The sequence below is a fragment of the Drosophila tropicalis genome, unplaced genomic scaffold (assembly GCF_018151085.1).
Source record: "Drosophila tropicalis isolate 14030-0801.00 unplaced genomic scaffold, ASM1815108v1 contig_859, whole genome shotgun sequence".
In the NCBI taxonomy this organism is placed as follows: domain Eukaryota; kingdom Metazoa; phylum Arthropoda; class Insecta; order Diptera; family Drosophilidae; genus Drosophila; species Drosophila tropicalis.
The window spans coordinates 10,756,815-10,770,732 of NW_027173353.1; the positions used below are offsets into that span (position 1 = coordinate 10,756,815).

General features: G+C 37.3%; 1 protein-coding gene across 4 annotated transcripts in view; it reads right to left on the reverse strand.

Moving 5' to 3' along the window:
- The window catches only part of Antp (Antennapedia), a 111,602-nt gene that overhangs the window by 25,010 nt on the left and 72,674 nt on the right, over positions 1-13,918 (reverse strand). The window contains exon 1 of one of the 4 annotated variants that reach the window (XM_068296270.1): positions 10,683-10,782. The exons of the other annotated variants lie outside the window; for them this stretch is intronic. The gene's annotated coding sequence lies outside the window, so the exon portion shown is untranslated. Of the gene's footprint in view, positions 1-10,682; positions 10,783-13,918 lie in introns of those variants that run through there. 4 annotated transcript variants of the gene reach the window in all.

Genomic DNA, 13,918 nt, shown 5'->3' on the forward strand with positions numbered 1-13,918 from the left:
CTCTCCGGGTCTCAGGGGAGTAGTAGTGAAACAAAAGTCGATTTCTGTTTGGTTGGCGATAAGTTGCTTGGCCATAACCCACGCAACAAGCTAAGACGATGATGAAAAGCCAAAAACACAGCCCACCCCCTCTCTCTTTACCCAAAGGCAAATGATGCCACAACGCACTGGCCTCAGGACTCGGGACTGGAGGACTAAAGTGGACTGGGAGAATGCTATTGGCATTGGCATTGATAAGGCTTGTCCAGTAACGAGTTCTCAGGTCGCAGGCTCTTAGTTCTCCGGTGCCGGGCAGCTGCCCATATGGATGAAAAACTAAAAATGGCATTAGACCATCGTAATCGCAGACGCCGGGTGGATATTTTCCTGTTTTTCTTTCTTGTTTTTTTCCTCCCCCCTCGCCACTCGGTCGCTGCTGTTGTTGTTATTTCTTCTCAATTTTCCTAACTAGCGGCGCATGGCTCAAAATGGAAAAACAACCCCGTCCTTGGGGTAAGTTTGATATGTGTTTGGGTGTGTGAGTATGAGTGTGTGAGTGTGTGCGGTTGTGGGGTTGATTCCATTCGCTTCTTGCCAAGTGCGTGGCAAAAAAAGTTTCAGGTCTGAAGCAAGTTTTACTATTCAAAAGGGGGAGGCCAACAATTTTCTTGCTTACGTTCGCATTTCATTTCTCATGTTATTTTCCTCCAGGCTTTTGCTGGTTTTAGGCTTATGGCATTTGGCTTGAATTCTTACCTGTAAAGAAATGAAACGAAAACAGTTTAATATTAGTTGAATGTAGAAAACAACTAAGTTTAACTATTTATATTCAAAAACCTTATCAAAAACCTTTATCATTCTTTCGTTCATTATTTCGTGTCCAATTTAAAACTATTTTTCAGACAATTTATTTAATTTGAAGACAATTTGCCTAATCCTCAATCCAATGTCGAAAATATTCCAGGCCAAAAGAGTTGAAAGAATAAGCGAGAAAGATAGAGGAGAGGGAGACATTTGCGGTTTAAAGAAAAGTCGAAAGCGGAGCAACTTTTGTGACGACAACTTTACAATGTGTGGCAAACAAAGGAAGTCAAGACGGCAGGAGGGAGGTGATAAAAGGGGTATATCGGGGGGCAAAAAACATGAATAAAATTTGCGTAAAAGTGGACAACAAGCAAATGTGCAACAAAAGACGGCCAAATAGAAGCTGAGAAGAGACAGGGAGAAACAGAGAGAGACTCTGTTATTGGATGCAAAGCTTAATAAAATAATGCCACAGAAGGAACGACAATCATGATGACGATGATGACAACGACGACGACGGAGAGGATGCTGAAGAGAATGAATGAAGAGGCTGATGATTGTGAGTACCAGCGAATGAACGATGCCAAGTGAGTTCGACTCTGAGTGCTGCTGAATGTTGTGTGGCGCGAAGTGAATTAATGGCTTAATTGAAAAATTTGTTCTCACCAAGAGAATTGCGAGTATTATATGTACTTGGATATAACACACAGAATATGTACATATATATATGTATATGTACTTTATGGACAAATTGAGCGATCTCTGTAGAAAGTACAGTCGTGATGGCGTTGCCATTTAATTTACAGTTTTGTGATTTTCCTGTGTTTTCTTATTCTCTTTGTAAATAAACCAAATCAGTTTAAGCTCCTTTTTGCAAAACTGGTTTTACCTGTCGCTCAGTTATAGCCTCCATCACCTTCTTCTCTTCTCCTGCTGACCATCGTCGTCGTCGTTGGGCTTTAATCAATTTCATATCAATTTGTAAATTTGCAATAATTACGATAATTAGCTCAGACTTCGAACTGAAGCAACTTCCCAGCCCAGCATCCAGATTTGGTCGGCTCTGATGGCGGAGCTGGTCTGCAGCCAAAATGCATTCAAAGAATGCCACAAGGTGATAATGAGATTTCATTTCAAGAAAAGAGCGAGAGAAAAAAAAAACAACAACAACAGTCGCATCGCTTCTTTTGGGCATGAAGAAATCTCTGCATGAATATTTCATTTCAATTTACACTTTTGCCTTGGCCTTTTGCTTGAGCTGTGTTTTTTTTCTCTCTCTCTTTTTTTCTTTGACTGCTTTCTTGGCAAGGATCTGGCCAACTAATTAAGTAATTTTTGCTCCTCCTTCAGGCCTCGTTCTGTTGCCTTCTTGCTTGACTTGCTTGTTTGCTGCTTATATTTATGGTCATTCAATTAACACTTTGCTTGGTTCCTGTTAAATTGCTGGAGTTGAGGAATTCCGGCCTTCTCTTTGGTCTGCAATTGACTTTTTCTTAATTGGCTTTTCTTAACAATTGATTAAATGAACCTCAAAAACCAATTGAGCAATTGCTTATCGAGCAATCGACTGCGAAATTGCATTCAATCTTTCCCAGTTAGTTAATTAGGGCAACTGAAAATAGTTCAAGTTAATCGAAACTGATATGATTTCGAAGAAGTTTTATAAATATACTTCATTGTGTCTATATCGTACAAAGTTATTGATAAAACGATATCGAATAGCATTGAGAACATAAATAAAACGCATTCAATACCCAACCGAGTATATAAATGTGGAACATTTAGTAAGCAATTCATTTTTCGCTTTCGTATGACTGATTAAAGTAGAGCACTTGGTTCCACTTGGTGCCCTGTTACCTCTCTATACGAATATATGTATGTGCACTTGGGTGTCTATATAGATATATCATTTCATAACGTATCGGACCACCGACAGTTACTAATTTTCAACACCTTCGCATTTTCTATGTGTGTGTGTGAGTTTTTTTTGTGTTATTTTTAGAGCCTCCGCAACGGGGGTTGTCGGTCGGTCTGTCGGTTCATTTGTATTCATGCAAATGGCAGACTTTTCACCTGCTTCCTTTGCTTCGACTTTGGGAAAATTGAGTATGTGTGCGTGTGTGTGTTGTTGGTGGAAATTGCATGTTATTAGCCGAGCATACACGATCCCATCCATTGATAAGAAAACCATATTTTATTTTTTATACAAATTTTGCCCGCTTAGACACTTTGTTTGCCAATCCAAAACCGAAAAGCTAGAAAAAAACCAAACCCAACCTAACCGTACCACAGCCCAGACTCAGAACCAGACCCAAAACAGACCCTGGGCTTAGTGTCGCAGCATAATAAGAAGACATTACACCAACAACAGTGGCAACAGCAACAGCAACAGCAACAACAGGGGCAAACTTTTTGCCTTTGCGTGTCAGCATGCAATTTCAATGTAACCAACAAACACACTCACACACACACACACACACACACACAGAGAAAAACAAAAACCAAATTACAAAATTATACTCGTCTATAAAGAATTTGTGCATACGTTTTTCCAATAGCAACTAAATAATAATATGCAGTGTGGTTAAATTAAAGAAAACATAAAATATATATGAAAAAGTCAAGTAAATTATCAAATTTCTCCATGGAAGAAATGTCTTAGAGTGTGTTTATTAAAACAGATTAAATGAAATGATAATAATGAATATGATTTTCACTTGAAGCTTTTTTACCACTGTTCTGACAGAGGCAAGCAAATATTACGTATACGCTGCGTTCACAACATTCGAGTAACGTTTTTATTTTGTGCACAAATAGAGAGACAGAAGAGTAAAGGGGGTGGGAAAAGGCAAATGTAAAATGGTTAGAAGGTATATGGGTGTTAGATTTGCCCGATTTCAACGATGTGTGGAAACTTTATGCGTATCCTAACCAGGCGTAAAACTTTTCTGTTTGTTTATCATTAAGACATTTTACATTTTACACGGGCATTTGCCTTCATAATCTCCTCCATGTTTATATCTCTCTCGCTTGCTCTCAGCTCTCTGACCGTATGTGTGTGTGTGTGTGTGTACAGGATTTTGGCGTCGCCTGTCGCCGTTGGCTGTTTGTGCAAAGGATTACCAGACGTAACCACAACCAACTGCAACTGCTACTCCCGATTCCAACTCTTTTACCCAAGCTCGTTGACTTCATGTGTGGCTTGTCCTGGCCAAACACACACACACACCCAAATACATACATATATTTATATAGCTACCAATCTTTCTTCTTCTTTACGTTAATTACAATAATTTTTCTAATGTTTTGGCATAAATTTGTAATGTCATGTGACCGATAAAGATCTCGAAACATGACAACTTCCAGGAGCCAAGCTCCATGGACACGAACATGGGAAAACTATAAAACAAGAGAGAGCTCTATGGAGAAAGAGAAAGAGGGAAAAGGTAGCCAGAGAAAAACGTGAGCAGCGATTACAATCAATGAGTCTCGACCTGGTTGTCAATCACAGAGACTCATTTACAGAAATACACTGAAAAGAATAACTCCCAAAGGGAAATGCATTTTGAGTTTCGAGTTCAATTTGTCAATGTTGTCAAATCACACCAAATTCACACCAAAGATTAATCCTTTAACGAAACGAGTGAAGCAAGTTCGGTTCAGTTACCTGGGATGATCGTCAAAATATCCTCAGTGTATTGCCTCTTTGTGGCATGGGCGTGTACGTCGTTTGCAATGCGCAATAGATATGCCGGCAAAAGCTCTGTCTCTGTCTTTGTCTCCATCTTCGAATCTACATTGTCATTACCATCTTCGTGGTCGTTGCCGTTGCCGTAGTCGTCTTCATCTCCATTGCCTTTGAATCAACGACCGCCCGAAAGTGTTGGCTATGTGCGCCGCCGGTGGCATTTAACCGCTGTAAATGAGTTTATCTGTCGCAATCAGCAATTTTCGGTATCCGCTTTTGCCGCAAGTACGCGCAGCGCATGTGCAACTGAATGTTAATTAATTGAAATGTACTCTCGAGCAAACTGAAGACGACAGCGCCAGTCGAACAGCAACAACAACAACAACAACAGAACACAGAATACAGCGACAACAGCCACAACAATGCAGCTCCCCGCTTTGGAGCTCTCCCTATTAACAATCTGAGATCATTTTGTGGCGATAAGCAAATTGCAGGCGCTGCAGTTCAAAGGAAAACCGCAATTATGCGACACTAAGCGAAAAATAAAACACAGAAAACCACAATGAAACACAAAAAGTCTTGATCGATGTTTACAAAATGGCTCCCGATGGGCAAAGTGAAGCACAATGATCCATTTTCAGGGATAGGTTAAGACCTTCTTAAATGGGAGTCTTAAAAACCACACGAACCTCAAAGAAATTGTGGGAAAATCAAATCATGCTTTCCTTATTCGAGATCCACCGAATACATTATCCTATAAAGGATGTTTACAAGTCATCTAAGAAGACTTTCCTAATTGATATTTTTGCTTTACTCTCACATTTAATTATTCAAAACAAGGCTTACTCCTTGTGAATGTTAATACGGAATGTCAAAGCGTTTTTAGTTGGTCTAAATGGTATTTTTAACCAATTGTTAAGCTAATGCAAGAAGACAATGTAAGACTAGGAAAATGAAATGAGCCAACAATAGGCAACAACAAGCACATGTGAGAGAGGGTAGCCCAAATAGCCAAGTTAATGATGACACGCGCCCAAACTAGACACTACCAAAACGGAGGAAGAGTTTACAAAGAGTGAGAGAGGGAGAGAGGAAGGGTGAGTGGAGATACCAAAAACAAATTAACATACAAGGCAGAGACCCAGGCCAGGCCAGAAAAGGCCAGAAGAGACAACGGCACAGGGACAGGAACAGGGACTGGAGTCGACTGGCGTTAACCGCCAACGCAACAACAGCAGCAGGCCAAGTGGATGTGGATACACACACACACACACACTCGCAGTGTGTCGTTTTGTATCTACATTCAGCGGATGACTGCCTCGTTGTACGGACCCCGAGGTGCACTATTGTAAACTCGCCTTATTTGTACCGACAACAACTGCAGTTGGAGGCAGACAACAGCTTACCAGGGATTAAGTCAATTGCACTCGAATGTCAAGCCAAAATGCCGGCAACAAGTTGCCAACGTTGCAGCAGCAGCCGCAACCAGCCAATAACTTAATTAGCCAACAGGCCAACGCAGTGATGTCGTTTCGTTGCACTTTCAGTTGCATTCACATATTAGTGGCGGAAAAGCATTAAAAATGGGAGAAAAGAAAACATAAATAAACACATCAACAAATTACTCACTCATACATAGAACATTTTGCCCCCGCAACAAACAAATCTCACATTTTGCACACACAATTTTATATAGAAATATATATGAAACAATCTGTGGCTATCACATCAACATTCCCCCCTCCCACCCAAGGCTGTAAAACATAAAAAAATAATACAGTTGGACGAAACTAAACCAGGCTCACAACCTCCAACAGCGGCGACTGGTGCTGGATACACTGAGCTCTGTGTATACTTGGCAACCCAGTCAGAGTCAGAGTCAGACAGCCGCTTTTTGTTGTTGCCGTTGTCTATCGGTTTCATAAGTTCTATGAATAAATTTCCATAAATGTGTTGATTTTTTTCCCCCCATTTTTTACTCGACGTCGTCATCGTCTGCCATGAGGGGCTCTCAGGCCGCAGCTCTACAGCTGGTTCTGCTTGTAGTTTTGCAAAAAAAACGCTGCTGAGGTGAAAACTTCAAAATACACTGAAAAAATTAACATAAACTTGCAAAAATCCATGGGATCTAATAGAAGAGGAACTGAAGCTGAGATCTTTGGAAGCCAAGACAGGTGGAAGGTAGTCGGATGATCCAAAATAGGGCATCAAATGTGTCCCTTGTTTTTGCCAGTGTACATACTCGTGTCGGATGCAACTACTGGCAAAATGCAATGCAGAAAACAATTTTCAATATAAGCATCAAGTGACTAAATGTTGTAGTTTTTGTTGTTGTTGGGCTGCGCGTGTGTTGGAAGCGACAGTTTGACTGACATTTTTCTAGCATATCGTTTACATATTCGTTAGATTTTCCAACGTGCTCTCCAAGTCCAAGCTGCAGTTTGCTTGTTCAACATGCTGTTTTGTATTGAAAAACAGGCAAACACACACACACACACACACACACACAGACACACTCGACGCACTGAGCTTAATATGTAGAGGAAAAGGGATAGACAGCACAGAAGACAGACAAGCTGGCAGGGAAGTGTGTGTGTCTGCATTGTGTCCAGGAGGCAAGGAGTTTGTTGTTGCTGTGGGTGGATGTCATCTACTCCACTCTTGTTTCTACTCCTGTCACTTGCAGTTTATGCTGTCCTATTAAAAATTAATTCCAAACTCCTATCAGGGACACAGACAAATGCACACACAGAGCAGTCATTGAACTAATTGCTTTATAATGAAGCTGTCATTGTCACCTGTCGCCGTGATAATCTCTCTCTCTCTCTCCCTCTCCCTATCTAATATGCAATGTTGCACTTGAAATCAACTCTTTTTCTTGGCCAAGATTTTTGCATTAATTCATGATCTGCGATTTAAGCGGAGAGTGTGATAAGCCATCGCTGGCCATTAATATGGAAGACAGCCAACATCGTCATCGTCGGATCGCCAGTCATCAATCGGGCATTAATTTCCAACGATAGAAATGTCACAGTGCTTAATCAACAAAGCTTGGGAACATTTTTATTTGGTTTTCTGTGTTTTTGCTCTGGCCCAGATCTGAACAACTAACTAGTTCCCATTGATTTGCAAAAAAAAAAAAAGAAGAGAAACACACACTCACACACAGGCAGACATCTGTGAGTCATTAGTTTCACAAAATGCTAAAAAACTTCAAAGATACAAAAACAGATTAAAACTAAAGCTGAGGGTGATGCAAATTAATTTAAACAGGAAGCGGGGACTTGAATAAATTTATAATATTTATAGGGTGTCTATACAGAGAAAGACTTGCTGAAATATTGCTCTCCAAACCCCAAATATAATTGGGAATGATTCTCTTATTAGAAGATTAACTTAGATTATAATTCTCAATTGGCTTGATCAGAGGTTGATAGTTTTCCCATCGTGACTCATTTGGAACACTTTTCCTCTATTAATGTAAATAACTTATTTTAAGTGGGGAAAAGTAAAATTTTTAATAAATTATAGATAAAAGCTTCGACAAATTCACATTTTAAGCTTATAGAATGTTGATTTGGCTTAGCAATTTCTCAATAAAAGACTTAAACGATTTCGTCTCCGCTTCAGAGTTTCTACTGATTACATTTAAAATACATTTTTATTTACCATAAAGTGAATTAGCATAAAAGCGTGTCAAAATGCATAACGAGATGTTGTCGAATCCATGAGTTGGGCCATGGCTAGTTGCAATTTAATTAGATCATTAAGCCAGCCCATAAATCTCTTTTCCATTTTGCAATTTTACAAAGCAAATTAGCCTGATAATCGCGAATTGCAAATCGCGCGCGGGTTAAACATTTAAGCGGTTCAATAATCAAACAAGTTGTTCTTAAAATAAAACAGCAACAAAATGACATAAATGAAAATCATGAAATGCAAAACTGCTTTTAATTGAGCGAGAAAGAGCTGGAGATAGACAGATAGAGGGAGATGAAGAGAGACATATGAAATAATTAGCGCATCTCCATGGAAGCGATTTATATGTTGATGGCAAGATAAGAGAACAACTGCAGTGCACACTGGGGCACATGCATCTCTCTCTCTCTCTCTCTCTCTCCCTGTCTCTCTGCTGCATTCTCTCTATCTCTCTCGCCGTGTGTGTTTGTTCATAAATCATTTTTTGCTGTTTTTTTTTTTAACTTTTTCCTTTTGTTGAATCTATTGAGTGAGTGTCCATGGCATATGAATATGTTTACTCTGAGAGTGTCTGATTGTCCGTCCGTCTGTCCGTTTGTTTGCCTGTGTGTGGCTTTTGCCGTAATAATGATGTGCCAAGTCAAGTAGCAGTCGAGTATTTATGCAACAATAATAGCAATTAAATAACTATAATTGCGAATAAAACATGAAAATTACAAGCATTTCAATTTATTCGCCTTTTAGCAGCAAACAGCAACTCGTAATTTATGATTTGTTGTAATGATAACTCAATTGTTGTACGGATTGAAAATAGATATACAAAAGAATAATAAACTGTCAAAGCAAAAAACACAAGCAAAATCATATCAAAAGTTTGTAATTTTCAACCTTAAACTATGGATTTTTAAATTTTAATGACACATTTTTAACATCATTTTGATATCAATCAATTCGAACTATTATAAAGCTGACTAAGTTGATGTCATTTGAAACTAACTTTCTACTCGGTTCTTCCAAGGACTGACAGTCCACTATACTAATTTGATCGAGCTTATAGAACAAGGAAAACAAATAGATTTACGTCTTTAAAATGTCAGTCAATGGCCTATCGTAACTCAAAGGACGAATGACTCTTAAAGTCGAGTTGTGCTGATCAGTTTTTGATTAGTTCTTAACATTGAATTAAGTTTTAAAAAGCAAATTCTTTTTGTTGTATTTTGTCTTAAGTATTAAGTAGAATCCAACTGATTATAAAAAATATCAAAGAACATTTTTACTTTTTGAAATTTCTTTCCCCGCAACTCAATTCATCAATACACAAACAAAACATTATTACTCTTTATACCAGAATTTTTTCTTATTCTTCATCATTCCCTAAGCATGTTTTATATATAATACTATCATCGTAGCAAATTTCATGGGGGTACTCCAATTTTTATGAAAATGTTTCTTCTAGAGCTATATGATATAGTGGGCCGATCCTGACAATTTTTATACTTTATCTGCTCCGGGCTATAAGGAGCTCAAATACCAAGATTCATCCTGATAGCTCTTAAGATGGCGGCGTGAAGTTGATTTGCACAGACGGACGGACGCAGCTTCTCATGCTGATCAAGAATATATATACTTTATGGGGTCTGACGCGTCTCCTTCTGTGCGTTACAAACATCTGACCAATTTTATAATACCCTCTGCAAGGGTATAATGATTCGTCTTATTCAAAATAATTGAAACAATACTAGAACCTTTATCTACTCCAATCAAATTACTTAAAGGAGGAACATCAAGTGAAATGTCATACTTCTGATTATGAGTTCGTTTCGTTTACTTTTGAATTGAATTTATTATTACTATTATGATTATTATTATTATAAGTATAGGATATCAACCTAACAATACCTAAGTTTAAGGCCTTCGGCTTAAACTACATCCATGCACTAGCCTGGAATTCGAACTTGATCCTCTCAAATGACTGGGTCACTTAGACAACTCATCTACCGAGGACTGCTGAATCGAATTTAATGCTATTCATTTGCCTAACAATGTTTTTTTTTTTAATTTTTCAAAAGTTTTCTAAGTTTCTTTAAAAACTATAAACTATTTTCTTCTTTTCTTTAAGTTTTAAACTTCACCGTTTAAAAATCTTAGAACCTTGAGTTTTGTATAATTTATTGATAAAGAATAAAGTCCTTTAAAGAACTGAGTAAGTAACATTCTGTTTTATTAAGAAAAACAAAGTTAAATTTAAATTTTTAACAATTTAAAACTTTAAATCAAAACATTGTTTCTTATAATTTTTGAATTGCTATTGTGGGTTTTTTTGAATTTGTTAGATCCTTTTGAAAGTAGACAGTAAAAGCTTGAGATATAGAAAATACGCCATTTAAAAACAACTCAAAATTCTGAAACTTTTAAGTACTTCCTTGCCAATATTTCGAAAAGATATTTCATAACGATTCGAAAGAGAAATGTTTGTGATTTAAAAGTTATTCTGGTTTGTAGAAATATTTACCTTAGTTCAGTGATTGTTATTCGTGTCTTTTATCGATATAATTCTTGTTGTCTTCCGTATAAAATTGGTGCCCAAAATATATATATACGTCGTGTGTGCGTCGATGTATATATATATTTGCTGCTTAGTTTTAGACGTAGAATACTTTCACTATAAACATATAGTTATATATATAGAGCTATATATATGTATGTATTTATATTTATATATATATGTAAATTCCACGACGCGTATGTCTTAATTATTATTATTATTTAATATCACAATATTTTCTTCTTTTTAAAACGTAGACGTTTATTTCTTTTTTACACTTATTTATAAATTTTTGTATAATATTTACATACAAATCGACAAATCACAATTTTTCCGCTTACTCCGAAATCAAATCAAACGAGGCAACTTGTATTGTTTATTATAAGTATTAATATTATTATTGTAGAGTCTTTCGCTGATGAATTTTCTGTATTTCTTGAAATTTTGCAAACGATACAAAAGCAAAATCAAAAAAAGCCTCAACTTGACGACGATGGCGACAATCAGAACGATAAACGAAAGGACGAGAAGATGCAAACGCAAATAATTTCGATGTTGACGGGATGATTTGCGTTTTCTACCCATAAACACAATATAAATATTGTTCCAATATTCCAGCTCGAAATCAATTTGTTGCAACGTGTTATTGTTTGTGTGATTGTTTTTGTGATTTCAATTTTGAGGGTTATCAGCACACGAAATGAGTCTTATCAGGAAATTGGCAGACGAAACTCGCGCTCAAGTCAATGCCGGTGACATCTCGGAGCCCGAAAGAGAGTTCATATTATTGATAAGCCTGCACAAGAAATTGATTTTCACATTTATATTTCGAATTGGATTGTTGCCATTCAGTAATCAGAGACCATGGCACATTTTCTACGTATTTTCCATGTCATTTTTGCGCCAAAACCGAAGACACACACAAGGAGAAGGAACGAGTTGATGAATCTTTTGCTTTGCCACACACAATTCGAATGTTTTCCTACTTCCCACAAATCGGAAGTGTTTACATTTCTCTTTGCTATTTGTTGTTCATAAAATTTACGTAAATTTTTAGCGTTTGAAATAAATAAACCCGTGACTCGATACGACCATAAAACGGCGCGCACACACGTCTATTTGGCCCGTTAATTCATTCACAACTGCTGAAGCGCTCCTCTGACGCGAGTCGGCCAACCAACTTTATTGCTGGCAACATGTTGCGGCCGAGAGAACGAGAGCGCGTTGGACAGGGACAGAGCGAGAGTAGCATGCGGCCGTTTGAGACCATGTGCCAGAGCGAGGCAGATACAAAGAAAATGATAAATGGCGGCATTGTTTTTGGGGCAACAACCACACACACGCATACGCACAGTGGTTCCAAATGCAGGCACATTAAAAGCAAAGAAATTGAAAATGGAAACATTTCGACTTTTCTCAGTTGCTTTTATGACTTTTTAACTAAAACTATATTTTTGAGTATTAATATTTTCAGTCTATTAAGTAATTTTACATTACTTCGAGTACTTTTTTTGGAGAGTTCTTATCGATAAAAAAGATTGCGATCTCGATGTTGGATTAAAATATAATTTTGGATGTATTTAAAAACTAAAAATGTGTTTCAGAAGATTCTTTAGGAGTGGTAATCACAATTGGATCTATATACATACATATATATGTATGTATATGGCTTGAGAATCGTTTTATAGATTTTGTATCCTTTTTGTTTTTTGAGCTTATCAAAAGTTAATTTGTTTATGTCGCTTTTAAGATGAGAAAAAGTAATTAAGTAGAGAGTGATTTAGAGGATAAGTCTGAAGAACTTATAGAACGAATATTATATTGTTCAGTTAAACAATTTAAGTGATTGATTGATTCTTCTACTGATTGTGAGTCTTGGTTATAAAATGTTTCTATGATAATCTCTTGAGGCTTTCCAATTTGGAACTTATTTAGAAATTTCCAGCTTCTGACTTCTGTGAATTTGTGAAACTTTGAACATTTTGCAACCTTTGCAAATTCAGCTAAAGGCACTGTAAACATGTTGGAAACATTTTGTGCCATTTGTTGCCAAGGCAACATTATTTGGAGTGGATGTTGCCAGCAAAATGTTGCGCGCGCTTTCGTTGAAACTTGTTGGTTGAAAGATGTTGTTAAAGTCGAGGGAAAAGTGTTTAATTGAATAAAAATATATGTGGAAAAAAGTAAATTAAACAACAAATTGAAACGATAAAAAACGATTGATAAAAACCGAACTGAAAAAAGCTCCAAACACGTTGCGATAAGAACTTTTGTAGCCTTTGTCAGAATAACTGAAACGCAAATAAAATTTAGAAATAATTATTAAAAAAAAAAACACACACAAAAAGTTGATATATGTACACGGCTTTTGATTTTGAGCCGATAATTGCTGTCATGAATGTATAATAATAATATTTTTTTTGTTGTTTATAAAAGAATTTCTCTTACACCAGGAAACCCTTTTGGGTTGTTGTTGGTTTTTTTGTTCGGTGGGAACAGGCTGAACTTGATTTTGTAAAGCGACAACAACAGCAACAACAACATAATCACAAAAATTACCGCCATGCATATGAAATACAAATATGCCGCTGCTTTTATACCCTTTCCCTGTTGGTTTACCGATGGTTACCCTTCTTTGCCAAACGCACGCAACAAAACACGAAAATTTTGTTGGTTTTTTTTGTTTATATGCGGCAGAAGATTTATTGCCTTTTTGGCAGCGCAATTGTTGGCAGTGAGACTGAGAGACCGAGAGACAGAGAGAAGAAGGAGGAAGCGAGAGAAAAATAGTGAAAAAGTTGAGCCACAATTGAAAGTGAAAAGCGTGGAAACGTGGAAGTCATCGAGAGTGTCGTCGGCTTGGTTGGTCAGTTGCCGCCGCCGGGGCTAAGGACTCTCCAGTCTCTCCGATTCCTGCTTCGATTCCCAACTCTCTGACTGCGAGTCCTACACCGGCTCCTGCCACTTTTTGTTATGGCTTCATTATGCCAACGGACCAGCTGGCTGTTGTTCCGTTTTTTTTTTTTTTTTCGTTTTCTAAATTTCTGTTTTCCCATTTTTTCCTTATTCATTTCAATATCCCTTTTGCATATAATTGAAACGCTAATTGCGTGAAGCCATAAATTTTAAAATGTTGCTTTTTATTTGACTAGCACGAAACGAGTGTGAGTGAGTGAGTGAGCGATATGTACGCTTCGACATTG